Genomic DNA, 13,925 nt, shown 5'->3' with positions numbered 1-13,925 from the left:
TTATCCAATAGAAGAAGACTTCAAGCAGGCACTATGACAAAAGGGCAATATAAGAGAAGGAGGCAATTATTCACATCAAAATTGTTTGTGCCCAGTATGAAAAGCCAAGTCGATATGTAGTTTGAGCTTTGTCAACCTCTTCAAAGTACTGATTCCCAGAAAAATGATACAATTATTTGGAGTACTTGAAATTTAACTTACTGATACAATATTTGTCCTTTAATCAGCTTAACTGGAGTTTAAATATTAGAGAAAAGGATATCTAATGTCAGTGAGCTTGTAAGTTTCATGTCCTGGAACACACAAATGCATGAGCATGCCACAACAATTCAGGTGATAGTCACAGCCAGCACAGCTGACACTGATGGAGTCTAACCGTGCACCAGACACTTAAAGTACCTGACACACATCTTCTCAATTCAACACACTGATATAATGAGATACACACTATAATTGCTCCTAGTCTACTGGCATGTTAGTGCATATCAATACACATGTGTATGAATAGCTAAGGTATTATGTAGCTTAGCCATAATTTATTTCTACCAAAGCCTAGACTCAAGAAGAGAGACCTACATTTCTTGGTTAACTATCACCTGTGAAAACTCAGGCACAAAGGCAAAGAGTAAATGATATTCCAGTTGATGGACATCATGAAACCACCAATAGCTATGCTATCCTGGTTAATATGGGGACTCTCCTTTACAATGGGGATACACATATGGGTTTGTCACTCTTTATACTCACTATGCAGTTAAGAGAAAAGGACTAGAGACACAGCCACCGCCACCAGCGCAGCTGTGCCAGAGCCGCGAGGAGACCAGCCGCCTGACTTCCTCCCCTCGCTGGCGGCCGCGTCCTTAAATTTGTTCCAACAGTCTGTTAAAATATGGTAAATTGCTCTGAAGTACTGGGAGTGCAGAGACATGCCTCACCTGAGGACATTAAAAAGGTGTATCGAAAACAAGCACTTAAATGGCACCTGGAAAAAAAAAACCCGAAAATAAAGAAGCAGAGCGGAAATTCAAACAAGTAGCTGAGTCATGTGAAGTGTTGTTGGATGCTAAAAAGCGGGACATCTATGACAAATATGGCAGAGAAGGATTAAATGGTGGTGGTGGAGGAGGTGGAGTCATTTTGACAGTCCATTTGAGTTTGGCTTCACATTCCGGAACCCAGATGATGTCTTCAGGGAATTTTTTGGTGGAAGGGACCCATTTTCATTTGACTTCTTTGAAGACCCATTTGATGACTTTTTTGGAAGCCGAAGAGGTCCCCGAGGAAGTGGAATGAGGTGTCGGCTCCTTTTTCTCTGCCTTCAGTGGATTTCCTTCTTTTGGAAATGGATTCCCTGATTTTGATACAGGCTTTACTCCATTCGGCTCACTAGGTCACGGGGGTCTCACTTCATTCTCTTCAACATCATTTGGCAGCAGAGGAATGGGCAACTTTAAATCAATATCAACTTCAACTAAGATACTTAATGGCAAAAAAATCATTACAAGAGAATTGTGGAGAATGGTCAAGAACGAGTAGAAGTTGAAGAAGACAGGCAGTTAAAATCCTTGACGATAAACGGTAAGAAGCACCTGCTGCGCTTGGCTAACAAGTAATTCACCGCTCACACTTAACAGATGCTAAACCGTAGTGAGCACCATGTGAGGAATAACAGGAACTTTTTTTTTTTTTTGAGGATTTCAAGCGAACTCTACTTTCTGTATAACTGTACCTAATCTAAAGTATTTATAAAAACAGCTCATCGGAGCACCCATTTGTCAGATTTTTTGACTTTGTTGTTGGGACCACAAAATATAGGACCTTTCATCCCTTTTTTCTTTTCTTTTTCTTTTTGTCTTTAAAATTGTTGTAATTTCTGTATGCACTTTGCTAAACCAAAAATAATCTGAGGCGAGCCCTATGACTGAGTAGTGCTAGGACGAGATTGTTTTTAACACCAGCATGGAGCTGCTTCCCATTGTGTTGAATTGTGAGTGAGTAGTGTCAGCCTGCTGTGAAGTTAAAATTGCCAGATGAATCTTCTACAGAAGTATTTCAATTTTATTTTCAGTATTTACTGAGGAAAGCTATTACTGCATCAATGGTAATACATTTCTGGTTTAGTGTAAATTAAGGATGTTTTCTAGTTGTGCATGGATGCTGGCAATCTTGTCAGTTTGACTATTGTTTAAATATGTAATGTTAAGCTTAAGGTTAAAAAAGGTGATAATTTGGGTTTTTGTCATTTGCTTAAAAAATGTGAATGTGTTTGGTACAAAAAATTAAAAATAAATTAAAAAAGAGAAAAGGACTAAAAGCCTGCATTAATAAATGCACAAATTTACAGGTAAAATAGACATGAAGACATCAAGAATATCAAGGCTTAGGAAGGAGAGAGAGAGATAGGTAGGTAGATGAATGGATGGGTGGATGGGTGGATGGATGGATGGATGGACGGATGATAGATAGACAGACAGTTAGACAGATAGACAGACAGATAGATAGATAAATGGTAGAACAAGATCTCCAGTGGAAATAATATCAAAGAAGCTGATAGAGTCCTTTTAGGCTGCCTCTCGACTCTCACTTTCAATCAAGCTTTCTGTATCTGGATAAGGCCTCGGTGTCTATACCTAATCCATAAACTCTAATTCCTGCCATACTAGTCACAAAGATAATCTGGAGTGACAAAGAAAACATTATTAAGACTGGAGATAAGGCTTAGCAGTTAGGAGCACTGGCTGTTCTTCCAGAGGACCTAGGCTTAATCCCCAGCACCCATGTTGTAGCTCACAACCCTTTATAACTCCAGTTCCAGGGGATCCGATGTCCTCTTCTGGAGTCCACGAACACTACAAATATGGGGTGCACAGATGGAGGCAGAACACTCAAACACATGAAATAAAAATCATCTAAAAAAAGAATAAAATACAATGAACATTTTTGTCAATGTGCTAGTATTCTTTTGATGTCCCATCATTTAGCAGTCATTTCTGTGATAGATAAATTGATATTAGAGATTACTCAATAACATCATGTAACACAAATGCAGCTCTTAATTTCATATTGGACAGAACATGATTTGTTTTTCAATGGGCTTTATCTCTACCACAAAGAAAGGACCCCTCTGCACCCTCAAACCTTCCCTCATTCCTTTAAAGAGTTACTAAAATTCCTGAGTAATAAACTATTAAATGACTTTTTGAACTTTATACCACCTCTGCTACCTAATTTCTGTCTGAAATTGGTTTTATGCATGCAGAGAGAGCTTAAAACACTTACAATAATGGCTGATGTGCATTTTATAGCCAAAGTCTCAGACAAGGCCACCAAAGAGTCTCAGACCTGTTATTAAATTGGTAATGACTAAGGTCAAATATTTAGATTTTTGGCAGAGGAGACCAAATGTGCCTAGAATTTCTAGGCAACTATCTTCTGATTACTGAGAGCCAAAAGGGAAAAAAAAAAAAAAAAACTCTAAACCTCTAAAGAAAACAAAACAGAAAAAACAAAGCATTATTGCTCTTTGATAAAAATTCACAGTATTCATTATGAAACTGCTAAACATATATATGCAACTGATTCATGTGTGTGTGTGTGTGTGTGTGTGTGTATTTCTCAAACTGTACAGAGCTTCAAGAGGAGTCCTAATTCATTTTGTACATGATAAGACTGCAGATTCACTCACCCACCAAGATCGGCATGCATCCTGGGTTAACCATTATGTTGAAGATACTTGGAAACTTAGCAACAAAATAGCAAAAGCAGCTCTTGAACTTCTGTACTGTTTTTATAAAACGTCAATAAACTATCTCTCATCAGATAACAAGATGCAATGCAATGTTCATAATTTTATAGCTTGGATAATAGACCTTCGTCCATCTATAGATCTAGGCAGAACAGCAGTATAGCTTCTGTTTCATGACTTCAGTGCTTTGTTTCTGGAGTCAATGTTTGAGATGGAGCCGAGACTCAGTTGCTCAGCAAAGCTTTTGATGATCAGCCGCAGACTGTAGCAGCCTACACTGAAATGACAACATACATTACTATTTGGGATTTTATAGGTGAAGTTTTTGCCCAGTGTTGGTACTGAAATCAGAGCATGTAAGCAAAAAAAAAAAAGAGGATGTTAGGGATCTACATGGTGGTGCAATGTTTCCCTACATTAAGGCTCTAAAGGAAGGACACACACGGTTTGCACCAGCACAGTATCCAGATTCGTGAAAGGTCGCCAGTTCTGGAAAGAGCTTGATGAGTCATTGTAGCTATAATTTTTTTTGTTTGTTTGTTTCTTTGTCTGTGGATTCTTCGTGGTTTCTTCTCCTGTCTCTTAACAATATCTTTCCTGGCTCAGATCAGCTTCTCCTGGCTCAGCTGTCACCAACTGTCCTCTCAGTTTGCTAGCCAAATTCACTTTCATCTGTCTCGTATTTTCACTCTGCTCAACCTCTTTTCTTCTTTTCTCTAGCCCTGCTCAATCTTTCTTCCTGCAGCAACTGTCTTCTCAAACCCTACTCTTCCTCCAGATGGATTCTAGTCCTACCTGTTACTCCCCAATCCCCTCCATGTCTCCCTCTCCCTCTCCCTCACCTCCTCTCCCTGCTCTCCCTCCTCTCTCTCTCTCTCTCCCTTTCCTTCACCCCTTCTCCCTCCTCTCCCTCACCCCATCCCTCTTCTCCCTCGCTCCCTCTCCCTCCTTTCCCTCTCCTTCTTCCCCTACCCTTCCCCTCCCGCCCTTTCTCCTATTACTACTCTCTTTCAACTCTAGGCCTCTGCTGGCTTTTCATAGCCTCTCCCATTCCCAGAAGTTCAAAGCCTTCTGACATTGAAGGACATATAGGATCATTTAAAGGGCCAGACACATAAAATATTTCATACTACATCCCCTGTCCTCATTTGTTTCAGCTACTAATAATGCAGTTTTGAAGTTGATTTTCAATTTGATCTAGAGTCTTTTGCAGGTATCTCAGAGGTATGGTGTGATCTTTCTGTTGATCTAACTGGAAGCATATCCGAAACTGAGATAAGAAACTAACAGAGACTCTTCTCTTTCCTGTAACTTGGATACTGCTTCCTGAACCTTTTATATTCCTGGACTATCTTATATTCTATCATCTTGTGTTCTGGAGTTCCTCTCTGAAGTCTCTCAATCTCTGCTCCCACTACTATGGACCTTTTGCTTGCAGTGCCAATTTGGGCATACAGATACAGTATTCAGCATAGTCTGTCTTAAAGTCCTGCTCATTGGCCTGTCAGTGGTTAGCTGATGAAAGTTTCTTGATCAGGCTTTTCTGTCTTTCAGGGTAAGACAGTGGTTGGTCAGGCTCTCTTCTTTGTTGTTTCCTTTAAGATATAATTAGTTTTTTCTACAACTTCTTGTTAACATTCTCCATTTATTTCTCCCAACTAATTGTTTATAACAAATACAGGGTAGACTCTTCTAAATGTAGTGCCTCCAACTGCTACTGTACCGGCTGCCAAGTGCCTGTAATTTTTGTTTAGTTATGGGCTATTGGTATAATTTCAGCAGTGCCCCCTTATAAATCTGAAAACTCAATTTTGAACAACCTGCAGAAGTCTATGATTGTTCGAGCTGACATTTTTTAATACCTTATCCAAGAGCATCTTCCAGTTCATGCTTTATTTTAAGGATTGTTTCTGGTATTGAGGGAATATTTATCTGAGTTCCCCAGTACTGTAATAAATCTCATTAATAAATTTATGACTGTGTCAGCCACATAAGGCTTTAACTTTCCTATTAGTCTTGGCCCCACACTGTTAAGCCATCACACACTTTATCTGCAAGAACTTTCCAATTCCTAGAAACTGGGTTTAAATCTTTTGAAGTGGCCATTATGAATTCTAAGATTTTTGTTAAATAATAGTTACATCAACTCTTGTATCCACTAAACCTTCTATTTAAATGTCATTCACTGGCAACTTTAATTTTGTCTTCTGATCATTAACAACTGCTTGCAGAACATACATTTCCACCTACTTCCAAACCTGCCCAATCTCTCTAGTGAAACAGCTTTGCCTCTGATGAAGGGAAACAGTAGCAGCTGAGCGATTGTATCAGTTGTGTTAAATTGCATACCTTTTTTATTTGATAGAAGCCATTATTTTAATTTCTCTTTTAGAATCTTCATCTATAGTTCCTGGGTGCACAGTAAGTCCTTGGGAAGTCAAACTGTTCCTTCCCAAGAACGTTCCTACTGTTCCTGAGAGCAAAGGAACATAAATTCCAGTAGATATTTTATAAATTTGAATTTTGGGAGATAGAGTTAGATGTTTTTCAATGTCCAAGTCTAGAGCAGCACTGCCTGCATAGCATGTATCATATCTGAAATTTTTATTTGAGGTTTTTCTGGATGCTTGTTATTTTCTGAGAAGAGGGAAATGGTTTATACTTTTTGCTATGGGGCCTTCGAGCTAGGTACCCTACTCCTACCCATATGTTTGCTGACAGCAAGAAATTGCCTTGGATATCTCTTTTGGACTTAAATAATTTTGTTTCAAATGTCTATATTTCCCACAATTAAATCATCAGGCATTTTGAGATCAGAGACCTCTAGTTATAATTTGAGCCATTATATTACCATAGAGTCCAGATTCAGATTCATCAGTAGCTTCTCTTGGAAGACAAGTGGACTCCAGGGCAGACCTATGTCAACAATGTTGGATTGTGACGCTCTGTTCTGTTTTCTCCCCAGGAGAAGTTTGGTCTTAACCTCTGCTAGGCTTTCACCTGTTTTGATTAGTTTATTTGACAATAATTTGCTAATTTTGATTCTTTTAGGTAAAGCTGCCTAGACACAATGGTGGCCTCATGTCTTTGAATGTTTCTTTTTCCTTCAAATAGCTCCAGGTTGGGTGCCAATTTGTAGTGGTAAATATTATTCTGGGCTACACCCCCTTATTGCCTTCAAGTATCTATTAGGGTGTTCTACCTCACTTTAGACCATTTAGTTCGTAAACAAAGGATAAGAGATCTTTAGATTTATAATAAGTTTTAAAGCATTAGAGCTGGATAGATATCAACAACCCTCTAGGCTCTGAGACCCCAAGCCCAGGAACAAAGCTCCACTTACCAGCTGTCAGCAACTTTTATTTAACCAGTCCAATAATATTGGGGAGTGAGGTTAACATGACATCACTTGGTATCTGTGAGAATGTGCTCATGGGACTATAAGCAGATCTTAGGGGCAAGTATTTAGCATTTGAATGCATAACAACACCAGATCATCCCCCAACAACCTGTGATTATTCAGGGATGTGGCGTTCTGAGGGTGTGGGAGGGCAGAGTACAGCTGCCTTGCCCTGGCAATGCAGACTCAGCAGTAATGTGTGTTTGTTGGCCTTTTTGTTGGCATAGTCTGGTGTTCTAGTGACAAATCCAATACTTGGCTGGCTGAGATGTTATGCACCAGCATTGACCAGGTGCTACTTTCAAACAATCTTTCATGCCTGAACATTATGATACACCTATGATTTCCTAATACCTAAACCAGAGTGGAAATCTTCCTCCTGTCTTCAAGAACTCCCCCAAAATGCCAAAAACTCTGGTATAGAAGAAAAGGGATCCTTGGGGGAATGAGTTTAAGGAAGAAGAAATAGAATTAAACACATAAGAAGATGGTTCGTATTAACAGAAAATTTCCAAATTCAATAGCTTTCTGCAACTATAATTAATACCAAAGCTAAATCAAGTTGTAAAAAAAAAGGTGGTGACTTAGCTCATAGTTTTAGTAATTTCAGTCCATGAACAGTTGGCCATATTGTGAAATTGCTAAAACTGTGAGCTAAAGTCACGTCCTTTTCTTGATAACTTGAAATATGAATTTACATCAGGGAGGGAGCAATGGTGGAATAAATTTACTCACTTCATAGTGTGGGAAGAAAAAGAAAGAAGAAGAGATGGATATCACATAATTCCCTTTGTCAGCAAGCTGCTAATGACCTGAGGTTTTTTTTTTTTTTTTGTTAGTTCTCTCTTGTATTTCCACTACCTCCAAATAATGCCAAGTTAGAGACCAAGCCTTCAGCATGTGGTTTGAGGGACCTTCCCAGTGCAAATGACAGCATCAAGAAGACAGAAGAGGGACTGATGTGGTACTTGATGAACCTCCTATGAAGAAGTGGAATTGATTTCTCTTCTTGAATCTGGGATAAGCTAGTGACAACTTGGATCATCATGTAAAGAATTTCTTTGGGGGACATGGGAGATATAGATGGTAGAAGAGGTTCTAACATTGAGATTCCTGTCTGTCCTCAGACAGAGATGTTTCACAACCACTTTCCATCCCATAGATATGCATGAGAAATAACCAAGCTTAGTTTTAAAAGATTGTTGTGGAAAGAATATTTAACAATGCTGAGCTTGAAAAAATTTTTAAACAACTTTGTTTCATAGTAATATCTTATAAAGCTACTCAGAGTTGAAAAGGTAAAATTAGTGATATCTCAACCCCCTATTTTTTGTATGAACATGCTGTTGATTCTTATATTAAATTGACACAAGATGATAAGTGTCAAGACCTAAAAGTAAATTCTGGGTCCAACAATTTCTTCGATATAAAGAATTTAATATGTAATAGGAATCAGTGAAAAAAATAAGAAATGAAATTAAAGAAATTAAAATGAGATTAAAGAGAGCATAGAGACATATACAGAAAGGATTGGAGGGAGAGAAGGAAAGGGAAATGATGTAATTATAATCTCAAAACATAATCAAATACTTTAAGGAAAGAAATTGCTAGGAAAGAAAAAGAACTTAGAACCATAGAAAGGGCTTTGATGTAAAGAGAGCATGCTGTACAGTCCTGAGAACTGGATCCATGTAAAAAGCCCAGCACTGTACGAGGGTCTGTAAGTGAAGCTCGAGGGATCCAATGCCCACTTCCGGCTTCTGTCTATGTGCAAGTATGTACACACACATATGCATGCATGTACATACAGAAATGAATTTATTAAATCTTTAATAGAACGTCAGTGTTTAACAGATGTCCTCTGGTTACAGATTATTATTCTTGTTGAATCATTACATCTAAACATCTTAGCATGAGGCAACCTGGATTTGCAAAAGGACGTTTTTGTTAGAATTTTAAATAAGTAAAGGAGTTCTAATTATAGGTTTTAATCTACTGAACTGCTCAAGAGCAAAGCGGCTATAACATGGAGCAGGGCATACAAGCTGTGTCTCACGAGCAGCACTGCCCTGGAGCAATACAACCTTCGTTTTCAGAATGTAGTTTATTGCCTCTGCATAGGTGGAGCAAGCCTATGTAGCAGCCGTCCTGTTTCCACTAGAAAAGAAATGTGATTTATACACATGCATTTTTCTTCTTTAGCAGTCTCAAGTTATCCTATGTACTGAGGGACAAGAGCTTCCCTCGGGTGTCTGAGGAAACTCAGACATTCTGTGTTCTGTTTCTACTTCTTTCAAACTAGATTGCTGATTTTCTCTGTTTGGGGTTTAAAGAATTTCTTTTTTCTTCTTCTTCTTCTTTAATTAATTTGACTATTTATTTTATATACTGACTGCTAGTTCTCCTTTTTCCTCTTCTCTCAGTCCTTCCCCCTCTACCTCCCTGCCTCCATCTATTCCTCTTCCCTTTCTCTTTAGATAAGAGAAGGCCTTTCATGGATATCAACCAGCCTTGGCATATCAAGTTGCAGTATGACTGGGTGCATCTTCTTCTATTGAGGTTATACAAAGCGGCACAGTTAGGGAAAAGGTATCCAAAGGAAGACAACATAGTCCGAGAGAATCCCTGCTCCAGCTATTAGGAACCCCACGTGAATAGAAAGCTACACGACTGTAATGGATAGGCACAGGTGCTGTATTCATTCTATGTGTGCTCTCTGGTTAGAAGTTCAATCTCTGTGATGCCTTCAGGCCCAGTTTAGTTGAGTCTGTGGGATTTCATGTGGTATCTTGATCACTCTGGCTCCTACAATTCTTGTTTTCCCTCTTCTACATTATTCCCCAGGCTCAGCCTAATGTTTGGCTGGAGGTCTCTGCATTTGCTTCCATCAGCGGCTGGATGAAGCGTCTCTAGTGATGATTATGCTTGGCTCATGTCTGCAAGTATAGTGGAACATCATCAAAATGTCACGGGTAGGGGCCCTATCATGGCATGGGTCTCAAGCTGGACCAATCATTGCTTGGCCACTCCTTCAATTCTTGCTCCATCTTTACACCTTCACATCTTGCATGCAAGACAAATTGTATGTCAAAGGTTCTGTGGATGAATTGGTGTTTCAATTTCTAAAGAAACAACTAAATGTTCCTGATAAAGACTGAGTCTATGACTTGTGTTCATTGTATAACTTGCTTTTTCTTCGTCTTAACTTTAACCCTAGACTCCCTCTACATAAACTGATACAACTTGGGTGCTGAAAACAGATACAAAATAATAAAAAATAACTTAAATATTAAGTGTCTCTAATATTTATAGTAGTGTATATTCACAGTATTTGTTATAAGCATTGTTCTACCATATAATATATATTGACAGAAGGCCAAAAGGCCACATTAATTATGGCGACCATGGGTAGTATTAGCCATTTGCTTATAACTTACCTGGCATCTCTGTGCTCTCCTAGCTGGTTATGAACATGTCGTCACGTTGTCTCAGGACTCTGACACACAGAGCCCAAAACATTGGGACATCACTACCTTACATATCCACACAGCCTCTTCTCTGAGACATGACCCTTCCCAGAGTGCTGTGCCCTCCTCTACTCAACAACAGAAGAAGGCACCAGAGTGTCTTTCCTTCTTCTCAAGGAATGTTCCTCTCACCACGGTTTCATACCTAAATAGTCACAAACTCAGAAAAGTGTTACCACTTTCCAAAATCAAAGTTTCCAAATGATAGCCCTGAGATTTGAGCCTTTTCTGTTTGACTTAAAACTCCATTATGCAATAGAAATACTTGCAACAAAAGTCATCACTCCCCTTTAACTATAAGAAGCTTGAAACACAGATTAGGGTTTTGATAGTTAGAACATCTGTTTTTTCAAATATATAATAAATAGATTATTTTTCTGGTTAAAACATTTGCATTGGCTTGCTGTTTTCTGTAACTTAGAGGGCTCTGGTTAACACAATAGTACTCATGTTGAAAGCCTAGAAGAACAAGACATATCCCCCAAGATGGCTGTGGAAACCTGCCATAATAGGTACTATGTTCATAATTATTAATGGTGAGCTGAGCTGTTGCTGTAAGAGAAGAAAAGCCAAGATGCTTAGAAAATTCTGATTTTTGCCAGCTTAGAAATCAATCCCACAGCATCCTAATAGAGAGGTTTTTGTTACTGTGAAAAAAATGCTTCCTTGGCTAGTTTCCACCTTTAAGAATTGTGTGGACAGTATTCTAATAATTCTCCAAAACATGGAAATACTCTGCTTACGTTTGAATCATGCTACTTACAGTCCTCATCTGCATTACGGTTTTCATCTCTTACTGTATAATATATTTTGTGCAAAATAAATGACACTACAAAATTGCTAAGGTAGAGACAGAGAGGCAAGTATTTAGTTCTGGATATCTGCATTTCATAATTAGGGAACAAAAACCTTCCTCACTTACCTAAAGAATATCCGTTTACTTCTTTTGTTATCACAATACTTACGAATTGTCTTTTTCTCACTAAAAGTTAAATCACTTGGGTTTCGCTAGGCATTTGAAATGTCATTCCTAATCTAGAAACCACACACAGGAAAAAAGTCGGACCTCGAAGTTTCCCCATGAAACGATGATGATGAACAGTGTTAGCTTGGGCTCATTTCCCTGTTGCTTTTGTTTGTGTTGTTCCAAACACAGCTAATAGAACGTGCCAGAGTGTTCACAGAGTAAAGATGTAAGAGGCTGAGCATGAGCTACTTGTTTCTTCTGTATTCTCTGATCAAATGGTCTTGAAGCTGCCTAGAGAGAGAGAGATACACAGGGACCAAATGTGTAGCACTTTGATTTCTCATAGTTAAGGCCCCCTGTCATCTAGAGTAACCGGCAGTACATCTGCCATGCACTGTGCAACCTGGACTCAACATAAATGCTCCAAGACTTGTAATGTCTATCACACCAGCACTGGGCAGTCTCCACTCATCTGCATCTACACAACAGGGCTCACAAAAGCTCTATTATTAAGTCTGGCCAACGCTTTCTGACACAAGTAATTAGTTACTGCCCTTGTCTCAAGAAAATCATGCAATATTGCTATAAGGAGTGTATCATCCTTACTATATTCTGCACTTTGCATATCCCCTAAGTTTGTTAAATGATGTGTGTAAAGGTTAAAAGAAAAAGTCTAAATCTTGATTCCAAGACTCATCAAAGAAGTAGTATTATCCTTTCTCCCCTTTAGTACCAGGTCCCTGCCTCTTTAAATACTATACCTTTCCACAGAAGGATGGAGGGGCACATTCTTGTGTATGCTTCTTAAGAACATTTAATGGCAGTATTTTTAGTAGTAACCACAAAACCCTGGACAAAAGCCCAAAAGATGAAAATGTTTAAGGAGCATTGCTTTAGCTTGTATGTTATATTCCAAACAGGAGGCCCATTTGTCTGGCTTACGGGTGAGGCTCTGTATTAAGTTCCCATCCTGAGGAATGTTGCCAAAGAGTAGGATTTGGGACTCATAAATCAAATGGAGCTAACCTATTTAAACTGAAACTCTATCTTTTGGGACTGAGGGGTTTTTAATAGGCTAATCCAGCAATGCGATTTTCATAAATGCCAGTGGTTTTATTTCAATGTATAGATCATTATTTGTGTTTGAAGTAGTGTCAAGTTATAGGGAAATGAAACTGGATATTAAAACTTAAAATAGAAGAATTGTTAGCCACATGTCTTTAGGAGTTCTTGGATGAAAGGACATTTGGCATAGAGTTAGTTCTTCGACATGCCCTACCAAATTATCCTCCAAATAGTGTGTACAGACCCTAGCTTAAAACAAAGACTATAAACAAAGTTATAAAATTGTTCATCTATATACTTGTATTCTAATGGACATTTTGAATGACAAGGCTCATAAGTTCTGTCTTGCAACTAGGATCAGTATAACCTGATCTGACTTGAATTGGAACAGCCTAAAACTGTAACAGAAATGAAGATAATACACCACATTTGCATAAACATAGCCTATTGTTTATTTCTAGGTCCTAAAACATATCATAAAGTGCTTTCAAGGACAAGATGCTGGTTGGCTTATTGAGAAGTTTATTATAACTGTAGGGGTTGAGATTTACCAAAGGTAATACATTGGCTCTGGTCTGGTTTACGTTAAAATAAAGCAGTGTAACTTCAAATCCAAACTCTATTCTAAAGCTTTCTAAACCTCAGAACCTATTCTTGAACCTATCTTCACACTTAAGTGTGCAAAATCAGCATAAGAAATCATGGCCTTCCAGGAAAAGCCAAATAAATAAATGTATTATATTAATGGCTTACATTATCTTCTCACTATTTTGTTTCAGTCTTATAGCACGAGGCAATACACAAAAATAGAAAATTGGTTGGCAATGGTTAGGTCAAAGAAGTTTGATTACTTTATTCCAACCTTGAGAAAAATAATAATTAATGGTAGAGACTGGACAGTTATACATTTAACTTTAGATGTACAACTCACATATCCAACTGCAAACTGTTTCCCCACGGTATCCCTACAGGCATCTACAGTTACCTGGACATTGAAAAATCTCCTATTTACTTCCTCTGTATTCAAGCATTCCTCGTAGATCAGTTGGTCTCACCAAAACAAAAGTAGTTTCATTGGGCTTCCTGCCAAATGCCTGACAGGTGGAACTTCCTTCTCTGGTGCAAGAACTACAGAAGGCAGGCTAAAGTGCAATCCTAGGCCCAGAGGAGAACTGGACTTCCTACTGCATTGATCCCTTTTCTTAGGAATACCACTGAGGG

At 38.5% G+C, this 13,925-nt stretch overlaps 1 pseudogene; it reads left to right on the top strand.

Moving 5' to 3' along the window:
- The first annotated feature begins 889 nt into the window (after nt 1–889).
- LOC117723967 (dnaJ homolog subfamily B member 6 pseudogene) lies at nt 890–1,613 on the top strand (annotated as a pseudogene).
- The last annotated feature ends 12,312 nt before the right edge of the window (nt 1,614–13,925 follow it).

This window comes from Arvicanthis niloticus, chromosome 19 (genome assembly GCF_011762505.2).
Source record: "Arvicanthis niloticus isolate mArvNil1 chromosome 19, mArvNil1.pat.X, whole genome shotgun sequence".
Lineage (NCBI taxonomy): Eukaryota > Metazoa > Chordata > Mammalia > Rodentia > Muridae > Arvicanthis > Arvicanthis niloticus.
The sequence above is the reverse complement of the archived record's forward strand: the minus strand, read 5'-3'. Positions and strand labels throughout refer to the sequence as shown.